Raw genomic sequence first — 21,779 nt, 5'->3', positions numbered from 1 at the left:
GGGTTATCAATACAGGATGAGCAGAGAGATTAGCAAACATTAACAGAGACATGCTGCTTCTGATGCTTTCCAGTAAGTCACCCTAGTGATAAACTCATAGCTACATTGCTCTGCACTGCTGTATAATGTCTTCCTTGCTGCTGCTTCTGATTATCTGTTATGTACAGGCAGGGGTGTAGGAATCCTTCATGTTTGAGTGTCCTGTATATGGGAGATCATAGCAAGTAATCTATACCACCTAATTCAGTGATATCTAAAAATTAGCGGATGAGCCAACAGAGGAAAGATTAGTTAAATATCTGGATACAAGTCATATGTTTTGGAAAATGGTGCCCCAGAGTCAATGTACAAACAAATCCCTGATAACAATGTTGCTCATGCATAATAACATTTGTATTTTTGTCTTATTGGATATAAAATATTTTCTGTCACTTACATCAAAAGCATACTTCTGATATAAATAACTTTAAACATCTGTAAGAGGTAGCGTGGCCGAGCGGTCTAAAGCACTTGATTTAGGCTCCAGTCTCTCTGGAGGCGTGGGTTAAAATCCCACCACTGCCATTATTTATTTGGATATAATTTTTACCAAAAATTAGGAAACGGTTGAGGAAGTAAAGGGGATTGAGAATTTAGGAGGCAGCGATCATGCTATCCTATAATTTTGAAATACAAAAGGAGGAAAACCTGCGAAAACTGAGATTTTAAGAATGGACTGTAGAAAGGCAGTTCTTAATGGACTCAGTAAAAAGGAAGGAAAGGTAGGATGTTCTAAAGGAAAGAAATGTCCAGGAAGAATGGGAGATTTTGCTAAATTAAATTCTCACTGCACAATCAGTATCAATCCCAAAAAGAAGGAAGAATGGAAAGCATTTATGGAGACCAGGATGGCTGAATACTGAACTTAAAAGCTTGCTAAAAAGGAACAAAGAAATGAGTATCAAATGGTAAGAAGGGTTCATATCTAAAGAAGAATATAATGCTGTCTGCAGGGAAAGCTGGGCTAGCGTTAGAAAAGCTAAAGCCAGTAATGAATTGAGGCTTGCATTAGAGACCAAAAGCAATAAGAAAGGATTTTGGAAGTAAGTCAAAAGTTAAAGAAAAGCCAAAGATGCTATAGGATTTTTAAAAGATGAAAAGGGTAATGTGGTCAAAAATGATGTTGAGAAGACTGAACTTTTAAATTCCTGTTTGGCTTCTCTGTTCTCTAAGAAAGCAAATGTAACATCAAGTGATCTTCACTGTGCTGTAGAAGAAAAGGAAGATGTGAAAAAGTCATACGTATGAATACTGCATATGGGTGGTCATGTTAGCTTTAGGCATCAGAATTAATTACATAATTTACCATCTATGTTACATCCATGTCAGTTCAATCAATGATCAACCATTCTCAAAATTTGCCAAAATCAATCTTGGTCAAAAGAAGTCTAACTGCTAGCTCATATCTCTGCTGCCTTTTTAGGGTTATCAATACAGGATGAGCAGAGTGATTAGCAAACATAAACAGAGCCATGCTGCTTCTGCTGCTTTCCAGTAAGTCACCCTAGTTATGGATTCATAGCTACATTGCTCTGCACTGCTGTATAATGTCTTCCTTGCTGCTGCTTCTGATTGTCTGTTACGTACAGGCAGGGGTGTAGGAATCCTTCATGTTTGAGTGTCCTTTATATGGGAGATCATAGAACGAAATCTATAGCACCTAATACAGTGATATCTAAAAATTAGCGGATGAGCCAACAGAGGAAAGATTAGTTAAATATCTGGATACAAGTTATATGTTTTGTAAAATGGTGCCCCAGAGTCAATGTACAAACAAATCCCTGATAACTACGCTGCTGTTGCATAATAACATTTGTATTATTGTCTTATTGGATATAAAATATTTTCTGTCACTTACATCAAAAGCAAACTTCTGATGTAAATAAATTTAAACATCTGTAAGAGGTAGTGTGGCCGAGCGGTCTAAGGCGCTGGATTTAGGCTCCAGTATTTCTGGGGGCATGGGTTCAAATCCCATTGCTCCCATTATTTATGTGGATCTAGTTTTTACCAAAAATTAGGAAACGGTTGAGTAAGTTAAGGGGATTGAGAACTTAGGAGGCAGCGATCATGCTATCCTATAATTTTGAAATACAAAAGGAGGAAAACCTGCGAAAACTGAGATTTTAAGAATGGACTGTAGAAAGGCAGTTTTTAATGAACTCAGTAAAAAGGAAGGAAAGGTAGGATGTTCTAAAGGAAAGAAATGTCCAGGAAGGATGGGAGATTTTGCTAAATTAAATTCTCACTGCACAATCAGTATCAATCCCGAAAAGAAGGAAGAATGGAAAGCATTTATGGAGACCATGATGGCTGAATACTGAACTTAAAAGCCTGCTAAAAAGGAACAAAGAAATGAGTATCAAATGGAAAGAAGGGTTCATATCTAAAGAAGAATATAATGCTGTCTGCAGGGAAAGCTGGGCTAGCGTTAGAAAAGCAAAAGCCAGTAATGAATTGAGGCTTGCAAGAGAGACCAAAAGCAATAAGAAAGGATTTTGGAAGTAAGTCAAAAGTTAAAGAAAAGCCAAAGATGCTATAGGATTTTTAAAAGATGAAAAGGGTAATGTGGTCAAAAATGATGTTGAGAAGACTGAACTTTTAAATTCCTGTTTGGCTTCTCTGTTTTCTAAGAAAGCAAATTTAACATCAAGCGATCTTCACTGTGCTGTAGAAGAAAAGCAACATGTGAAAAAGTCATACGTATGAATACTGCATATGAATGGTCATGTTAGCTTTAGGCATCAGAATTAATTACATAATTTACGATCTATGTTACATCCATGTCAGTTCAATCAATGATTAACCATTCTCAAAATTTGCCAAAATCAATCTTGGTCAAAAGAAGTCTAACTGCTAGCTCATATCTCTGCTGCCTTTTTAGGGTTATCAATACAGGATGAGCAGAGTGATTAGCAAACATAAACAGAGCCATGCTGCTTCTGCTGCTTTCCAGTAAGTCACCCTAGATATGGATTCATAGCTACATTGCTCTGCACTGCTGTATAATGTCTTCCTTGCTGCTGCTTCTGATTGTCTGTTACGTACAGGCAGGGGTGTAGGAATCCTTCATGTTTGAGTGTCCTGTGTATGGGAGATTAGCAAGTAATCTATAGCACCTAATACAGTAATATCTAAAAATTAGCGGATGAGCCAACAGAGGAAAGATTAGTTAAATATCTGGATACAAGTCATATGTTTTGTGAAATGGTGCCCCAGAGTCAATGTACAAACAAATCCCTGATAACTACGTTGCTGTTGCATAATAACATTTGTATTTTTGTCTTATTGGATATAAAATATTTTCTGTCACTTACATCAAAAGCAAACTTCTGATATAAATAACTTTAAACATCTATAAGAGGTAGCGTGGCCGAGCGGTCTAAGGTGCTGGATTTAGGCTCCAGTCTCTCTGGAGGTGTGGGTTCAAATCCCACTGCTGCTATTATTAATTTGGATCTAATTTTTACCAAAAATTAGGAAACAGTTGAGGAAGTAAAGGGGTTTGAGAATTTAGGAGGCAGCGGTAATTTTATCCAATACTTTTGAACTACAAAAGGTGGAAAACCTGCAAAAACTGAGATTTTAAAATTGGACTGTAGAAAGGCAGTTTTTAATGGACTCAGGAAAAAGGAATGAAAAGTAGGATGTTCTAAAGGAAAGAAATGTCCAGGAAGGATGGGAGATTTTGCTAAATTAAATTCTCACTGCACAATCAGTAACAATCCCGAAAAGAAGGAAGAATGGAAAGCATTTATGGAGACCAGGATGGCTGAATGCTGAACTTAAAAGCTTGCTAAAAAGGAACAAAGAAATTAGTATCAAATGAAAAGAAGGGTTCATATCTAAAGAAGAATATAATGCTGTCTGCAGGGAAAGCTGGGCTAGCGTTAAAAGAGCTAAAGCCAGTAATGAAGTGGGGCTTGAAAGAGAGACCAAAAGCAATAAGAAAGGATTTTGGAATTAAGTCAAAAGTTAAAGAAAAGCCAAAGATGCTATAGGATTTTTAAAGGATGAAAAGGGTAAAGTGGTCAATAAAGATGTTGAGAAGACTGAACTTTTAAATTCCTATTTGGCTTCTGTGTTCTCTAAGAAAGCAAATGTAACATCAAGTGATCTTCACTGTGCTGTAGAAGAAAAGGAACATGTGAACAAGTCATATGTATGAATACTGCATATGAGAGGTCATTTTGGCTTTAGGCATCAGAATTAATTACATGATTTACCATCTATGTTACATCCATGTCAGTTCAATCAATGATCAACCATTCTCAAAATTTGCCAAAATCAATCTTGATCAAAAGAAGTCTAACTGCTAGCTCATATCCCTGCTGCCTTTTTAGGGTTATCAATACAGGATGAGCAGAGAGATTAGCAAACATTAACAGAGACATGCTGCTTCTGATGCTTTCCAGTAAGTCACCCTAGTGATAAACTCATAGCTACATTGCTCTGCACTGCTGTATAATGTCTTCCTTGCTGCTGCTTCTGATTATCTGTTACGTACAGGCAGGGGTGTAGGAATCCTTCATGTTTGAGTGTCCTGTATATGGGAGATCATAGCAAGTAATCTATACCACCTAATTCAGTGATATCTAAAAATTAGCGGATGAGCCAACAGAGGAAAGATTAGTTAAATATCTGGATACAAGTCATATGTTTTGGAAAATGGTGCCCCAGAGTCAATGTACAAACAAATCCCTGATAACAATGTTGCTCATGCATAATAACATTTGTATTTTTGTCTTATTGGATATAAAATATTTTCTGTCACTTACATCAAAAGCATTCTTCTGATATAAATAACTTTAAACATCTGTAAGAGGTAGCGTGGCCGAGCGGTCTAAAGCGCTTGATTTAGGCTCCAGTCTCTCTGGAGGCATGGGTTAAAATCCCACCACTGCCATTATTTATTTGGATCTAATTTTTACCAAAAATTAGGAAACGGTTGAGGAAGTAAAGGGGATTGAGAATTTAGGAGGCAGCGATCATGCTATCCTATAATTTTGAAATACAAAAGGAGGAAAACCTGCGAAAACTGAGATTTTAAGAATGGACTGTAGAAAGGCAGTTTTTAATGGACTCAGTAAAAAGGAAGGAAAGGTAGGATGTTCTAAAGGAAAGAAATGTCCAGGAAGGATGGGAGATTTTGCTAAATTAAATTCTCACTGCACAATCAGTATCAATCCCGAAAAGAAGGAAGAATGGAAAGCATTTATGGAGACCAGGATGGCTGAATACTGAACTTAAAAGCTTGCTAAAAAGGAACAAAGAAATGAGTATCAAATGGTAAGAAGGGTTCATATCTAAAGAAGAATATAATGCTGTCTGCAGGGAAAGCTGGGCTAGCGTTAGAAAAGCTAAAGCCAGTAATGAATTGAGGCTTGCATTAGAGACCAAAAGCAATAAGAAAGGATTTTGGAAGTAAGTCAAAAGTTAAAGAAAAACCAAAGATGCTATAGGATTTTTAAAAGATGAAAAGGGTAATGTGGTCAAAAATGATGTTGAGAAGACTGAACTTTTAAATTCCTGTTTGGCTTCTCTGTTCTCTAAGAAAGCAAATGTAACATCAAGTGATCTTCACTGTGCTGTAGAAGAAAAGGAAGATGTGAAAAAGTCATACGTATGAATACTGCATATGAGTGGTCATGTTAGCTTTAGGCATCAGAATTAATTACATAATTTACCATCTATGTTACATCCATGTCAGTTCAATCAATGATCAACCATTCTCAAAATTTGCCAAAATCAATCTTGGTCAAAAGAAGTCTAACTGCTAGCTCATATCTCTGCTGCCTTTTTAGGGTTATCAATACAGGATGAGCAGAGTGATTAGCAAACATAAACAGAGCCATGCTGCTTCTGCTGCTTTCCAGTAAGTCACCCTAGTTATGGATTCATAGCTACATTGCTCTGCACTGCTGTATAATGTCTTCCTTGCTGCTGCTTCTGATTGTCTGTTACGTACAGGCAGGGGTGTAGGAATCCTTCATGTTTGAGTGTCCTTTATATGGGAGATCATAGAACGAAATCTATAGCACCTAATACAGTGATATCTAAAAATTAGCGGATGAGCCAACAGAGGAAAGATTAGTTAAATATCTGGATACAAGTTATATGTTTTGTAAAATGGTGCCCCAGAGTCAATGTACAAACAAATCCCTGATAACTACGCTGCTGTTGCATAATAACATTTGTATTTTTGTCTTATTGGATATAAAATATTTTCTGTCACTTACATCAAAAGCAAACTTCTGATGTAAATAACATTAAACATCTGTAAGAGGTAGCGTGGCCGAGCGGTCTAAGTCGCTGGATTTAGGCTCCAGTATTTTTGGGGGCATGGGTTAAAATCCCATTGCTCCCATTATTTATTTGGATCTAGTTTTTACCAAAAATTAGGAAACGGTTGAGTAAGTTAAGGGGATTGAGAACTTAGGAGGCAGCCATAATGCTATCCTATAATTTTGAAATACAAAATTAGGAAAACCTGCGAAAACTGAGATTTTAAGAATGGACTGTAGAAAGGCAGTTTTTAATGAACTCAGTAAAAAGGAAGGAAAGGTAGGATGTTCTAAAGGAAAGAAATGTCCAGGAAGGATGGGAGATTTTGCTAAATTAAATTCTCACTGCACAATCAGTATCAATCCCGAAAAGAAGGAAGAATGGAAAGCATTTATGGAGACCATGATGGCTGAATACTGAACATAAAAGCCTGCTAAAAAGGAACAAAGAAATGAGTATCAAATGGAAAGAAGGGTTCATATCTAAAGAAGAATATAATGCTGTCTGCAGGGAAAGCTGGGCTAGCGTTAGAAAAGCAAAAGCCAGTAATGAATTGAGGCTTGCAAGAGAGACCAAAAGCAATAAGAAAGGATTTTGGAAGTAAGTCAAAAGTTAAAGAAAAGCCAAAGATGCTATAGGATTTTTAAAAGATGAAAAGGGTAATGTGGTCAAAAATGATGTTGAGAAGACTGAACTTTTAAATTCCTGTTTGGCTTCTCTGTTTTCTAAGAAAGCAAATTTAACATCAAGCGATCTTCACTGTGCTGTAGAAGAAAAGCAACATGTGAAAAAGTCATACGTATGAATACTGCATATGAATGGTCATGTTAGCTTTAGGCATCAGAATTAATTACATAATTTACGATCTATGTTACATCCATGTCAGTTCAATCAATGATTAACCATTCTCAAAATTTGCCAAAATCAATCTTGGTCAAAAGAAGTCTAACTGCCAGCTCATATCTCTGCTGCCTTTTTAGGGTTATCAATACAGGATGAGCAGAGTGATTAGCAAACATAAACAGAGCCATGCTGCTTCTGCTGCTTTCCAGTAAGTCACCCTAGATATGGATTCATAGCTACATTGCTCTGCACTGCTGTATAATGTCTTCCTTGCTGCTGCTTCTGATTGTCTGTTACGTACAGGCAGGGGTGTAGGAATCCTTCATGTTTGAGTGTCCTGTGTATGGGAGATTAGCAAGTAATCTATAGCACCTAATACAGTAATATATAAAAATTAGCGGATGAGCCAACAGAGGAAAGATTAGTTAAATATCTGGATACAAGTCATATGTTTTGTGAAATGGTGCCCCAGAGTCAATGTACAAACAAATCCCTGATAACTACGTTGCTGTTGCATAATAACATTTGTATTTTTGTCTTATTGGATATAAAATATTTTCTGTCACTTACATCAAAAGCAAACTTCTGATATAAATAACTTTAAACATCTATGAGAGGTAGCGTGGCCGAGCGGTCTAAGGCGCTGGATTTAGGCTCCAGTCTCTCTGGAGGCGTGGGTTCAAATCCCACCGCTGCCATTATTTGTTTGGATCTAATTTTTACCAAAAATTATGAAACAGTTGAGGAAGTAAAGGGGTTTGAGAATTTAGGAGGCAGCGGTAATTTTATCCAATACTTTTGAACTACAAAAGGTGGAAAACCTGCAAAAACTGAGATTTTAAAATTGGACTGTAGAAAGGCAGTTTTTAATGGACTCAGGAAAAAGGAATGAAAAGTAGGATGTTCTAAAGGAAAGAAATGTCCAGGAAGGATGGGAGATTTTGCTAAATTAAATTCTCACTGCACAATCAGTAACAATCCCGAAAAGAAGGAAGAATGGAAAGCATTTATGGAGACCAGGATGGCTGAATGCTGAACTTAAAAGCTTGCTAAAAAGGAACAAAGAAATTAGTATCAAATGAAAAGAAGGGTTCATATCTAAAGAAGAATATAATGCTGTCTGCAGGGAAAGCTGGGCTAGCGTTAAAAGAGCTAAAGCCAGTAATGAAGTGGGGCTTGAAAGAGAGACCAAAAGCAATAAGAAAGGATTTTGGAATTAAGTCAAAAGTTAAAGAAAAGCCAAAGATGCTATAGGATTTTTAAAGGATGAAAAGGGTAAAGTGGTCAATAAAGATGTTGAGAAGACTGAACTTTTAAATTCCTATTTGGCTTCTGTGTTCTCTAAGAAAGCAAATGTAACATCAAGTGATCTTCACTGTGCTGTAGAAGAAAAGGAACATGTGAACAAGTCATATGTATGAATACTGCATATGAGAGGTCATTTTGGCTTTAGGCATCAGAATTAATTACATAATTTACCATCTATGTTACATCCATGTCAGTTCAATCAATGATCAACCATTCTCAAAATTTGCCAAAATCAATCTTGATCAAAAGAAGTCTAACTGCTAGCTCATATCCCTGCTGCCTTTTTAGGGTTATCAATACAGGATGAGCAGAGAGATTAGCAAACATTAACAGAGACATGCTGCTTCTGATGCTTTCCAGTAAGTCACCCTAGTGATAAACTCATAGCTACATTGCTCTGCACTGCTGTATAATGTCTTCCTTGCTGCTGCTTCTGATTATCTGTTACGTACAGGCAGGGGTGTAGGAATCCTTCATGTTTGAGTGTCCTGTATATGGGAGATCATAGCAAGTAATCTACACCACCTAATTCAGTGATATCTAAAAATTAGCGGATGAGCCAACAGAGGAAAGATTAGTTAAATATGTGGATACAAGTCATATGTTTTGGAAAATGGTGCCCCAGAGTCAATGTACAAACAAATCCCTGATAACAATGTTGCTCATGCATAATAACATTTGTATTTTTGTCTTATTGGATATAAAATATTTTCTGTCACTTACATCAAAAGCATACTTCTGATATAAATAACTTTAAACATCTGTAAGAGGTAGCGTGGCCGAGCGGTCTAAAGCGCTTTATTTAGGCTCCAGTCTCTCTGGAGGCGTGGGTTAAAATCCCACCACTGCCATTATTTATTTGGATCTAATTTTTACCAAAAATTAGGAAACGGTTGAGGAAGTAAAGGGGATTGAGAATTTAGGAGGCAGCGATCATGCTATCCTATAATTTTGAAATACAAAAGGAGGAAAACCTGCGAAAACTGAGATTTTAAGAATGGACTGTAGAAAGGCAGTTTTTAATGGACTCAGTAAAAAGGAAGGAAAGGTAGGATGTTCTAAAGGAAAGAAATGTCCAGGAAGGATGGGAGATTTTGCTAAATTAAAATCTCACTGCACAATCAGTATCAATCCCGAAAAGAAGGAAGAATGGAAAGCATTTATGGAGACCAGGATGGCTGAATACTGAACTTAAAAGCTTGCTAAAAAGGAACAAAGAAATGAGTATCAAATGGTAAGAAGGGTTCATATCTAAAGAAGAATATAATGCTGTCTGCAGGGAAAGCTGGGCTAGCGTTAGAAAAGCTAAAGCCAGTAATGAATTGAGGCTTGCATTAAAGACCAAAAGCAATAAGAAAGGATTTTGGAAGTAAATCAAAAGTTAAAGAAAAGCCAAAGATGCTATAGGATTTTTAAAAGATGAAAAGGGTAATGTGGTCAAAAATGATGTTGAGAAGACTGAACTTTTAAATTCCTGTTTGGCTTCTCTGTTCTCTAAGAAAGCAAATGTAACATCAAGTGATCTTCACTGTGCTGTAGAAGAAAAGGAAGATGTGAAAAAGTCATACGTATGAATACTGCATATGAGTGGTCATGTTAGCTTTAGGCATCAGAATTAATTACATAATTTACCATCTATGTTACATCCATGTCAGTTCAACCAATGATCAACCATTCTCAAAATTTGCCAAAATCAATCTTGGTCAAAAGAAGTCTAACTGCTAGCTCATATCTCTGCTGCCTTTTTAGGGTTATCAATACAGGATGAGCAGAGTGATTAGCAAACATAAACAGAGCCATGCTTCTTCTGCTGCTTTCCAGTAAGTCACCCTAGTTATGGATTCATAGCTACATTGCTCTGCACTGCTGTATAATGTCTTCCTTGCTGCTGCTTCTGATTGTCTGTTACGTACAGGCAGGGGTGTAGGAATCCTTCATGTTTGAGTGTCCTTTATATGGGAGATCATAGAACGAAATCTATAGCACCTAATACAGTGATATCTAAAAATTAGCGGATGAGCCAACAGAGGAAAAATTAGTTAAATATCTGGATACAAGTTATATGTTTTGTAAAATGGTGCCCCAGAGTCAATGTACAAACAAATCCCTGATAACTACGCTGCTGTTGCATAATAACATTTGTATTTTTGTCTTATTGGATATAAAATATTTTCTGTCACTTACATCAAAAGCAAACTTCTGATATAAATAACTTTAAAAATCTGTAAGAGGTAGCGTGGCCGAGCGGTCTAAGGCGCTGGATTTAGGCTCCAGTCTCTCTGGAGGCGTGGGTTCAAATCCCACCGCTGCCATTATTTATTTGGATCTAATTTTTACCAAAAATTAGTAAACGGTTGAGGAAGTAAAGGGGATTGAGAACTTAGGAGGCAGCGATCATGCTATCCTATAATTTTGAAATACAAAAGGAGTAAAACCTGCGAAATCTGAGATTTTAAGAATGGACTGTAGAAAGGCAGTTTTTAATGGACTCAGTAAAAAGGAAGGAAAGGTAGGATGTTCTAAAGGAAAGAAATGTCCAGGAAGGATGGGAGATTTTGCTAAATTAAATTCTCACTGCACAATCAGTAACAATCCCGAAAAGAAGGAAGAATGGAAAGCATTTATGGAGACCAGGATGGCTGAATACTGAACTTAAAAGCTTGCTAAAAAGGAACAAAGAAATGAGTATCAAATGGAAAGAAGGGTTAATATCTAAAGAAGAATATAATGCTGTCTGCAGGGAAAGCTGGGCTAGCGTTAGAAAAGCTAAAGCCAGTAATAAATTGAGACTTGCAAGAGAGACCAAAAGCAATAAGAAAGGATTTTGGAAGTAAGTCAAAAGTTAAAGAAAAGCCAAAGATGCTTTAGGATTTTTAAAAGATGAAAAGGGTAATGTGGTCAAAAATGATGTTGAGAAGACTGAACTTTTAAATTCCTGTTTGGCTTCTCTGTTCTCTAAGAAAGCAAATGTAACATCAAGTGATCTTCACTGTGCTGTAGAAGAAAAGGAACATGTGAAAAAGTCATACGTATGAATACTGCATATGAGTGGTCATGTTAGCTTTAGGCATCAGAGTTAATTACATAATTTACCATTTATGTTACATCCATGTCAGTTCAATCAATGATCAACCATTCTCAAAATTTGCCAAAATCAATCTTGGTCAAAAGAAGTCTAACTGCTAGCTCATATCCCTGCTGCCTTTTTAGGGTTATCAATACAGGATGAGCAGAGTGATTAGCAAACATAAACAGAGCCATGCTGCTTTTGCTGCTTTCCAGTAAGTCACCCTAGTTATGGATTCATAGCTACATTGCTCTGCACAGCTGTATAATGTCTTCCTTGCTGCTGCTTCTGATTGTCTGTTACGTACAGGCAGGGGTGTAGGAATCCTTCATGTTTGAGTGTCCTGTATATTGGAGATCATAGCAAGAAATCTATAGCACCTAATACAGTGATATCTAAAAATTAGCGGATGAGCCAACAGAGGAAAGATTAGTTAAATATCTGGATACAAGTCATATGTTTTGTAAAATGGTGCCCCAGAGTCAATGTACAAACAAATCCCTGAAAACTACGTTGCTGTTGCATAATAACATTTGTATTTTTGTCTTATTGGATATAAAATATTTTCTGTCACTTACATCAAAAGAAAACTTCTGATATAAATAACTTTAAACATCTCTAAGAGGTAGCGTGGCCAAGCGGTCTAAGGCGCTGAATTTAGGCTCCAGTCTCTCTGGAGGCGTGGGTTCAAATCCCACTACTGCCATTATTTATTTGGATCTAATATTTACCAAAAAATAGGAAACAGTTGAGGAAGTAAAGGGGGTTGAGAATGTAGGAGGCAGCGGTAATTTTATCCTATACTTTTGAACTACAAAAGGTGGAAAACCTGCAAAAACTGAGATTTTAAGATTGGACTGTACAAAGGCAGTTTTTAATGGACTCAGGAAAAAGGAATGAAAAGTAGGATGTTCTAAAGGAATGAAATGTCCAGGAAGGATGGGAGATTTTGCTAAATTAAATTCTCACTGCACAATCAGTAACAATCCCGAAAAGAATGAAGAATGGAAAGCATTTATGGAGACCAGGATGGCTGAATACTGAACTTAAAAGCTTGCTAAAAAGGAACAAAGAAATGAATATCAAATGAAAAGAAGGGTTCATATCTTAAGAAGAATATAATGCTGTCTGCAGGGAAAGCTGGGCTAGCGTTAGAACATCTAAAGCCAGTAATGAAGTGGGGCTTGAAAGAGAGACCAAAAGCAATAAGAAAGGATTTTGGAATTAAGTCAAAAGTTAAAGAAAAGCCAAAGATGCTATAGGATTTGTAAAGGATGAAAAGGGTAAAGTGGTCAATAATGATGTTGAGAAGACTGAACTTTTAAATTCCTATTTGGCTTCTGTTATCTCTAAGAAAGCAAATGTAACATCAAGTTATCTTCACTGTGCTGTAGAAGAAAAGGAACATGTGAACAAGTCATATGTATGAATACTGCATATGAGTGGTCATTTTGGCTTTAGGCATCAGAATTAATTACATAATTTACCATCTATGTTACATCCATCTCAGTTCAATCAATGATCAACCATTCTCAAAATTTGCCAAAATCAATCTTGGTCAAAAGAAGTCTAACTGCTAGCTCATATCTCTGCTGCCTTTTTAGGGTTATCAATACAGGATGAGCAGAGTGATTAGCAAACATAAACAGAGCCATGCTGCTTTTGCTGCTTTCCAGTAAGTCACCCTAGTTATGGATTCATAGCTACATTGCTCTGCACAGCTGTATAATGTCTTCCTTGCTGCTGCTTCTGATTGTCTGTTACGTACAGGCAGGGGTGTAGGAATCCTTCATGTTTGAGTGTCCTGTATATTGGAGATCATAGCAAGAAATCTATAGCACCTAATACAGTGATATCTAAAAATTAGCGGATGAGCCAACAGAGGAAAGATTAGTTAAATATCTGGATACAAGTCATATGTTTTGTAAAATGGTGCCCCAGAGTCAATGTACAAACAAATCCCTGAAAACTACGTTGCTGTTGCATAATAACATTTGTATTTTTGTCTTATTGGATATAAAATATTTTCTGTCACTTACATCAAAAGAAAACTTCTGATATAAATAACTTTAAACATCTGTAAGAGGTAGCGTGGCCAAGCGGTGTAAGGCGCTGAATTTAGGCTCCAGTCTCTCTGGAGGCGTGGGTTCAAATCCCACTGCTGCCATTATTTATTTGGATCTAATATTTACCAAAAATTAGGAAACGGTTGAGGAAGTAAAGGGGATTGAGAACTTTGGAGGCAGCGATCATGCAATCCTATAATTTTGAAATACAAAAGAAGGAAAACCTGCGAAAACTGAGATTTTAAGAATGGACTGTAGAAAGGCAGTTTTTAATGGACTCAGTAAAAAGGAAGGAAAGGTAGGATGTTCTAAAGGAAAGAAATGTCCAGGAAGGATGGGAGATTTTGCTAAATTAAATTCTCACTGCACAATCAGTAACAATCCCGAAAAGAAGGAAGAATGGAAAGCATTTATGGAGACCAGGATGGCTGAATACTGAACTTAAAAGCTTGCTAAAAAGGAACAAAGAAATGAGTATCAAATGGAAAGAAGGGTTCATATCTAAAGAAGAATATAATGCTGTCTGCAGGGAAAGCTGGGCTAGCGTTAGAAAAGCTAAAGCCAGTAATAAATTGAGACTTGCAAGAGAGACCAAAAGCAATAAGAAAGGATTTTGGAAGTAAGTCAAAAGTTAAAGAAAAGCCAAAGATGCTTTAGGATTTTTAAAAGATGAAAAGGGTAATGTGGTCAAAAATGATGTTGAGAAGACTGAACTTTTAAATTCCTGTTTGGCTTCTCTGTTCTCTAAGAAAGCAAATGTAACATCAAGTGATCTTCACTGTGCTGTAGAAGAAAAGGAACATGTGAAAAAGTCATACGTATGAATACTGCATATGAGTGGTCATGTTAGCTTTAGGCATCAGAGTTAATTACATAATTTACCATTTATGTTACATCCATGTCAGTTCAATCAATGATCAACCATTCTCAAAATTTGCCAAAATCAATCTTGGTCAAAAGAAGTCTAACTGCTAGCTCATATCTCTGCTGCCTTTTTAGGGTTATCAATACAGGATGAGCAGAGTGATTAGCAAACATAAACAGAGCCATGCTGCTTTTGCTGCTTTCCAGTAAGTCACCCTAGTTATGGATTCATAGCTACATTGCTCTGCACAGCTGTATAATGTCTTCCTTGCTGCTGCTTCTGATTGTCTGTTACGTACAGGCAGGGGTGTAGGAATCCTTCATGTTTGAGTGTCCTGTATATTGGAGATCATAGCAAGAAATCTATAGCACCTAATACAGTGATATCTAATAATTAGCGGATGAGCCAACAGAGGAAAGATTAGTTAAATATCTGGATACAAGTCATATGTTTTGTAAAATGGTGCCCCAGAGTCAATGTACAAACAAATCCCTGAAAACTACGTTGCTGTTGCATAATAACATTTGTATTTTTGTCTTATTGGATATAAAATATTTTCTGTCACTTACATCAAAAGAAAACTTCTGATATAAATAACTTTAAACATCTGTAAGAGGTAGCGTGGCCAAGCGGTCTAAGGCGCTGAATTTAGGCTCCAGTCTCTCTGGAGGCGTGGGTTCAAATCCCACTGCTGCCATTATTTATTTGGATCTAATATTTACCAAAAAATAGGAAACAGTTGAGGAAGTAAAGGGGGTTGAGAATTTAGGAGGCAGCGGTAATTTTATCCTATACTTTTGAACTACAAAAGGTGGAAAACCTGCAAAAACTGAGATTTTAAGATTGGACTGTACAAAGGCAGTTTTTAATGGACTCAGGAAAAAGGAATGAAAAGTAGGATGTTCTAAAGGAATGAAATGTCCAGGAAGGATGGGAGATTTTGCTAAATTAAATTCTCACTGCACAATCAGTAACAATCCCGAAAAGAATGAAGAATGGAAAGCATTTATGGAGACCAGGATGGCTGAATACTGAACTTAAAAGCTTGCTAAAAAGGAACAAAGAAATTAGTATCAAATGAAAAGAAGGGTTCATATCTAAAGAAGAATATAATGCTGTCTGCAGGGAAAGCTGGGCTAGCGTTAAAAGAGCTAAAGCCAGTAATGAAGTGGGGCTTGAAAGAGAGACCAAAAGCAATAAGAAAGGATTTTGGAATTAAGTCAAAAGTTAAAGAAAAGCCAAAGATGCTATAGGATTTGTAAAGGATGAAAAGGGTAAAGTGGTCAATAATGATGTTGAGAAGACTGAACTTTTAAATTCCTATTTGGCTTCTGTTATCTCTAAGAAAGCAAATGTAACATCAAGTTATCTTCACTGTGCTGTAGAAGAAAAGGAACATGTGAACAAGTCATATGTATGAATACTGCATATGAGTGGTCATTTTGGCTTTAGGCATCAGAATTAATTACATAATTTACCATCTATGTTACATCCATCTCAGTTCAATCAATGATCAACCATTCTCAAAATTTGCCAAAATCAATCTTGGTCAAAAGAAGTCTAACTGCTAGCTCATATCTCTGCTGCCTTTTTAGGGTTATCAATACAGGATGAGCAGAGTGATTAGCAAACATAAACAGAGCCATGCTGCTTTTGCTGCTTTCCAGTAAGTCACCCTAGTTATGGATTCATAGCTACATTGCTCTGCACAGCTGTATAATGTCTTCCTTGCTGCTGCTTCTGATTGTCTGTTACGTACAGGCAGGGGTGTAGGAATCCTTCATGTTTGAGTGTCCTGTATATTGGAGATCATAGCAAGAAATCTATAGCACCTAATACAGTGATATCTAAAAATTAGCGGATGAGCCAACAGAGGAAAGATTAGTTAAATATCTGGATACAAGTCATATGTTTTGTAAAATGGTGCCCCAGAGTCAATGTACAAACAAATCCCTGAAAACTACGTTGCTGTTGCATAATAACATTTGTATTTTTGTCTTATTGGATATAAAATATTTTCTGTCACTTACATCAAAAGAAAACTTCTGATATAAATAACTTTAAACATCTGTAAGAGGTAGCGTGGCCAAGCGGTGTAAGGCGCTGAATTTAGGCTCCAGTCTCTCTGGAGGCGTGGGTTCAAATCCCACTGCTGCCATTATTTATTTGGATCTAATATTTACCAAAAATTAGGAAACGGTTGAGGAAGTAAAGGGGATTGAGAACTTTGGAGGCAGCGATCATGCAATCCTATAATTTTGAAATACAAAAGGAGGAAAACCTGCGAAAACTGAGATTTTAAGAATGGACTGTAGAAAGGCAGTCTTTAATGGACTCAGTAAAAAGGAAGGAAAGGTAGGATGTTCTAAAGGAAAGAAATGTCCAGGAAGGATGGGAGATTTTGCTAAATTAAATTCTCACTGCACAATCAATATCAGTCCCGAAAAGAAGGAAGAATGGAAAGCATTTCTGGAGACCAGAATGGCTGAATACTGAACTTAAAAGCTTGCTAAAAAGGAACAAAGAAATGAGTATCAAATGGAAAGAAGGGTTCATATCTAAAGAAGAATATAATGCTGTCTGCAGGGAAAGCTGGGCTAGCGTTAGAAAAGCTAAAGCCAGTAATGAATTGAGGCTTGTAAGAGAGACCAAAAGCAATAAGAAAGGATTTTGGAAGTAAGTCAAAAGTTAAAGAAAAGCCAAAGATGCTATAGGATTTTTAAAAGATGAAAAGGGTAATGTGGTCAAAAATGTTGTTGAGAAGACTGAACTTTTAAATTCCTGTTTGGCTTCTCTGTTCTCTAAGAAAGCAAATGTAACATCAAGTGATCTTCACTGTGCTGTAGAAGAAAAGGAACATGTGAAAAAGTCATACGTATGAATACTGCATATGAGTGGTCATGTTAGCTTTAGGCATCAGAATTAATTACATAATTTACCATCTATGTTACATCCATGTCAGTTCAATCAATGATCAACCATTCTCAAAATTTGCCAAAATCAATCTTGGTCAAAAGAAGTCTAACTGCTAGCTCATATCTCTTCTGCCTTTTTAGGGTTATCAATAGAGGGTGAGCAGAGTGATTAGCAAACATAAACAGAGCCATGCTGCTTCTGCTGCTTTCCAGTAAGTCACCCTAGTTATGGATTCATAGCTACATTGCTCTGCACTGCTGTATAATGTCTTCCTTGCTGCTGCTTCTGATTGTCTGTTACGTACAGGCAGGGGTGTAGGAATCCTTCATGTTTGAGTGTCCTGAATATGGGAGATCATAGCAAGTAATCTATAGCACCTAATACAGTGATATCTAAAAATTAGCGGATGAGCCAACAGAGGAAAGATTAGTTAAATATCTGGATACAAGTTATATGTTTTGTAAAATGGTGCCCCAGAGTCAATGTACAAACAAATCCCTGATAACTACGTTGCTGTTGCATAATAACATTTGTATTTTTGTCTTATTGGATATAAAATATTTTCTGTCATTTACATCAAAAGCAAACTTCTAATATAAATAACTTTTAACATCTGTAAGAGGTAGCATGGCTGAGCGGTCTAAGGCGCTGGATTTAGGCTCCAGTCTCTCTGGAGGTGTGGGTTCAAATCCCACCGCTGCTATTATTTATTTGGATCTAATTTTTACCAAAAATTAGGAAACAGTTGAGGAAGTAAAGGGGGTTGAGAATTTAGGAGGCAGCAGTAATTTTATCCTATACTTTTGAACTACAAAAGGTGGAAAACCCGCAAAAACTGAGATTTTAAGATTGGACTGTAGAAAGGCAGTTTTTAATGAACTCAGGAAAAAGGAATGAAAAGCAGGATGTTCTAAAGGAAAGTAATGTCCAGGAAGGATGGGAGATTTTGCTAAATTAAATTCTCACTGCACAATCAGTAACAATCCCGAAAAGAAGGAAGAATGGAAAGCATTTATGGAGACCAGGATGGCTGAATACTGAACTTAAAAGCTTGCTAAAAAGGAACAAAGAAATGAGTATCAAATGGAAAGAAGGGTTCATATCTAAAGAAGAATATAAAGCTGTCTGCAGGGAAAGCTGGGCTAGCGTTAGAAAAGCTAAAGCCAGTAATGAATTGAGGCTTGCAAGAGAGACCAAAAGCAATAAGAAAGGATTTTGGAAGTAAGTCAAAAGTTGAAGAAAAGCCATAGATGCTATAGGATTTTTAAAAGATGAAAAGGGTAATGTGGTCAAAAATGATGTTGAGAAGACTGAACTTTTAAATCCTGTTTGGCTTCTCTGTTCTCTAAGAAAGCAAATGTAACATCAAGTGATCTTCACTGTGCTGTAGAAGAAAAGGAACATGTGAAAAAGTCATACGTATGAATACTGCATATGAGTGGTCATGTTAGCTTTAGGCATCAGAATTTATTACATAATTTACCATCTATGTTACATCCATGTCAGTTCAATCAATGATCAACCATTCTCAAAATTTGCCAAAATCAATCTTGGTCAAAAGAAGTCTAACTGCTAGCTCATATTTCTGCTGCCTTTTTAGGTTTATCAATACAGGATGAGCAGAGTGATTAGCAAACATAAACAGAGCCATGCTGCTTCTGCTGCTTTCCAGTAAGTTCCCTAGTTATGGATTCATAGCTACATTGCTCTGCACTGCTGTATAATGTCTTCCTTGCTGCTGCTTCTAATTGTCTGTTACGTACAGGCAGGGGTGTAGGAATCCTTCATGTTTGAGTGTCCTGTATATGGGAGATCATAGCAAGTAATCTATACCACCTAATTCAGTGATATCTAAAAATTAGCGTATGAGCCAACAGAGGAAAGACTAGTTAAATATCTGGATACAAGTCATATGTTTTGGAAAATGGTGCCCCAGAGTCAATGTACAAACAAATCCCTGATAACAATGTTGCTCATGCATAATAACATTTGTATTTTTGTCTTATTGGATATAAAATATTTTCTGTCACTTACATCAAAAGCAAACTTCTGATATAAACAACTTTAAACATCTGTAAGAGGTAGCGTGGCCGAGCGGTCTAAGGTGCTGGATTTAGGCTCCAGTCTCTCTGGAGGTGTGGGTTCAAATCCCACCGCTGCCATTTTTTATTTGGATCTAATTTTTACCAAAAATTAGGAAACGGTTGAGGAAGTAAAGGGGATTGAGAACTTAGGAGGCAGCGATCATGCTATCCCATAATTTTGAAATACAAAAGGAGGAAAACCTGCGAAAACTGAGATTTTAAGAATGGACTGTAGAAAGGCAGTTTTTAATGGACTCAGTAAAAAGGAAGGAAAGGTAGGATGTTCTAAAGGAAAGAAATGTCCAGGAAGGATGGGAGATTTTGCAAAATTAAATTCTCACTGCACAATCAGTATCAATCCCGAAAGAAGGAAGAATGGAAAGCATTTATGGAGACCAGGATGGCGGAATACTGAACTTAAAAGCTTGCTAAAAAGGAACAAAGAAATGAGTATCAAATGGAAAGAAGGGTTCATATCTAAAGAAGAATATAATGCTGTCTGCAGGGAAAGCTGGGCTAGCGTTAGAAAAGCTAAAGCCAGTAATGAATTGAGGCTTGCAAGAGAGACCAAAAGCAATAAGAAAGGATTTTGGAAGTAAGTCAAAAATTAAAGAAAAGCCAAAGATGCTATAGGATTTTTAAAAGATGAAAAGGGTAATGTGGTCAAAAATGATGTTGAGAAGACTGAACTTTTAAATTCCTGTTTGGCTTCTCTGTTCTCTAAGAAAGCAAATGTAACATCAAGTGATCTTCACTGTGCTGTAGAAGAAAAGGAACATGTGAAAAAGTCATACGTATGAATACTGCATATGAGTGGTCATGTTAGCTTTAGGCATCAGAATTAATTACATAATTTACCATCTATGTTACATCCATGTCTGTTCAATCAATGATCAACCATTCTCAAAATTTGCCAAAATCAATCTTGGTCAAAAGAAGTCTAACTGCTAGCTCATATTTCTGCTGCCTTTTTAGGGTTATCAATACAGGATGAGCAGAGTGATTAGCAAACATAAACAGAGCCATGCTGCTTCTGCTGCTTTCCAGTATGTTCCCTAGTTATGGATTCATAGCTATATTGCTCTGCACTGCTGTATAATGTCTTCCTTGCTGCTGCTTCTGATTGTCTGTTACGTACAGGCAGGGGTGTAGGAATCCTTCATGTTTGAGAGTCCTGTATATGGGAAATCATAGCAAGTAATCTATAGCACCTAATACAGTGATATCTAAAAATTAGCAGATCAGCCAACAGAGGATAGATTAGTTAAATATCTGGATACAAGTCATATGTTTTGTAAAATGGTGCCCCAGAGTCAATGTACAAACAAATCCATGATAACTACATTGCTGTTGCATAATAACATTTGTATTTTTGTCTTATTGGATATAAAATATTTTCTGTCACTTACATCAAAAGCAAACTTCTGATATAAACAACTTTAAACTTCTGTAAGAGGTAGCGTGGCCGAGCGGTCTAAGGCGCTGGATTTAGGCTCCAGTCTCTCTGGAGGCGTGGGTTCAAATCCCACCGCTGCCATTATTTATTTGGATCTAATTTTTACCTAAAATTTGGAAAAGGTTGAGGAAGTAAAGGGGATTGAGAACTTAGGAGGCAGCGATCATGCTATCCTATAATTTTGAAATACAAAAGGAGGAAATCCTGCGAAAACTGAGATTTTAAGAATGGACTGTAGAAAGGCAGTTTATAATGGACTCAGTAAAAAGGAAGGAAAGGTAGGATGTTCTAAAGGAAAGAAATGTCCAGGAAGGATGGGAGATTTTGCTAAATTAAATTGTCACTGCACATTCAGTATCAATCCCGAAAAGAAGGAAGAATGGAAAGCATTTATGGAGACCAGGATGGCTGAATACTGAACTTAAAAGCTTGCTAAAAAGGAAAAAAGAAAGGAGTATCAAATGGAAAGAAGGGTTCATATCTAAAGAAGAATATAATGCTGTCTGCAGGGAAAGCTGGGCTAGCGTTAGAAAAGCTAAAGCCAGTAATGAATTGAGGCTTGCAAGAGAGACCAAAAGCAATAAGAAAGGATTTTGGAAGTAAGTCAAAAGTTGAAGAAAAGCCATAGATGCTATAGGATTTTTAAAAGATGAAAAGGGTAATGTGGTCAAAAATGATGTTGAGAAGACTGAACTTTTAAATCTTGTTTGGCTTCTCTGTTCTCTAAGAAAGCAAATGTAACATCAAGTGATCTTCACTGTGCTGTAGAAGAAAAGGAACATGTGAAAAAGTCATACGTATGAATACTGCATATGAGTGGTCATGTTAGCTTTAGGCATCAGAATTTATT

General features: G+C 36.7%; 9 non-coding genes across 9 annotated transcripts; all 9 read left to right on the top strand.

The window, feature by feature from the left end:
* The first annotated feature begins 3,402 nt into the window (after positions 1-3,402).
* On the top strand, positions 3,403-3,484 carry TRNAL-UAG (transfer RNA leucine (anticodon UAG)). Its single transcript has one exon. It is a non-coding gene; the product is annotated as a tRNA-Leu (tRNA).
* A 4,299-nt stretch (positions 3,485-7,783) lies between these two features.
* TRNAL-UAG (transfer RNA leucine (anticodon UAG)) lies at positions 7,784-7,865 on the top strand. The gene has a single exon. It is a non-coding gene; the product is annotated as a tRNA-Leu (tRNA).
* Positions 7,866-10,705: 2,840 nt separating this feature from the next.
* On the top strand, positions 10,706-10,787 carry TRNAL-UAG (transfer RNA leucine (anticodon UAG)). The gene has a single exon. It is a non-coding gene; the product is annotated as a tRNA-Leu (tRNA).
* A 2,840-nt stretch (positions 10,788-13,627) lies between these two features.
* TRNAL-UAG (transfer RNA leucine (anticodon UAG)) lies at positions 13,628-13,709 on the top strand. Its single transcript has one exon. It is a non-coding gene; the product is annotated as a tRNA-Leu (tRNA).
* A 1,379-nt stretch (positions 13,710-15,088) lies between these two features.
* On the top strand, positions 15,089-15,170 carry TRNAL-UAG (transfer RNA leucine (anticodon UAG)). The gene has a single exon. It is a non-coding gene; the product is annotated as a tRNA-Leu (tRNA).
* A 1,379-nt stretch (positions 15,171-16,549) lies between these two features.
* On the top strand, positions 16,550-16,631 carry TRNAL-UAG (transfer RNA leucine (anticodon UAG)). The gene has a single exon. It is a non-coding gene; the product is annotated as a tRNA-Leu (tRNA).
* Positions 16,632-18,010: 1,379 nt separating this feature from the next.
* TRNAL-UAG (transfer RNA leucine (anticodon UAG)) lies at positions 18,011-18,092 on the top strand. The gene has a single exon. It is a non-coding gene; the product is annotated as a tRNA-Leu (tRNA).
* A 1,377-nt stretch (positions 18,093-19,469) lies between these two features.
* TRNAL-UAG (transfer RNA leucine (anticodon UAG)) lies at positions 19,470-19,551 on the top strand. The gene has a single exon. It is a non-coding gene; the product is annotated as a tRNA-Leu (tRNA).
* A 1,377-nt stretch (positions 19,552-20,928) lies between these two features.
* TRNAL-UAG (transfer RNA leucine (anticodon UAG)) lies at positions 20,929-21,010 on the top strand. Its single transcript has one exon. It is a non-coding gene; the product is annotated as a tRNA-Leu (tRNA).
* The last annotated feature ends 769 nt before the right edge of the window (positions 21,011-21,779 follow it).

Source organism: Phyllobates terribilis, unplaced genomic scaffold, assembly GCF_046119375.1.
Source record: "Phyllobates terribilis strain yellow unplaced genomic scaffold, ASM4611937v1 Scaffold_11__3_contigs__length_659146591, whole genome shotgun sequence".
In the NCBI taxonomy this organism is placed as follows: domain Eukaryota; kingdom Metazoa; phylum Chordata; class Amphibia; order Anura; family Dendrobatidae; genus Phyllobates; species Phyllobates terribilis.
This window is presented reverse-complemented; position numbering and strand designations above follow the sequence as displayed.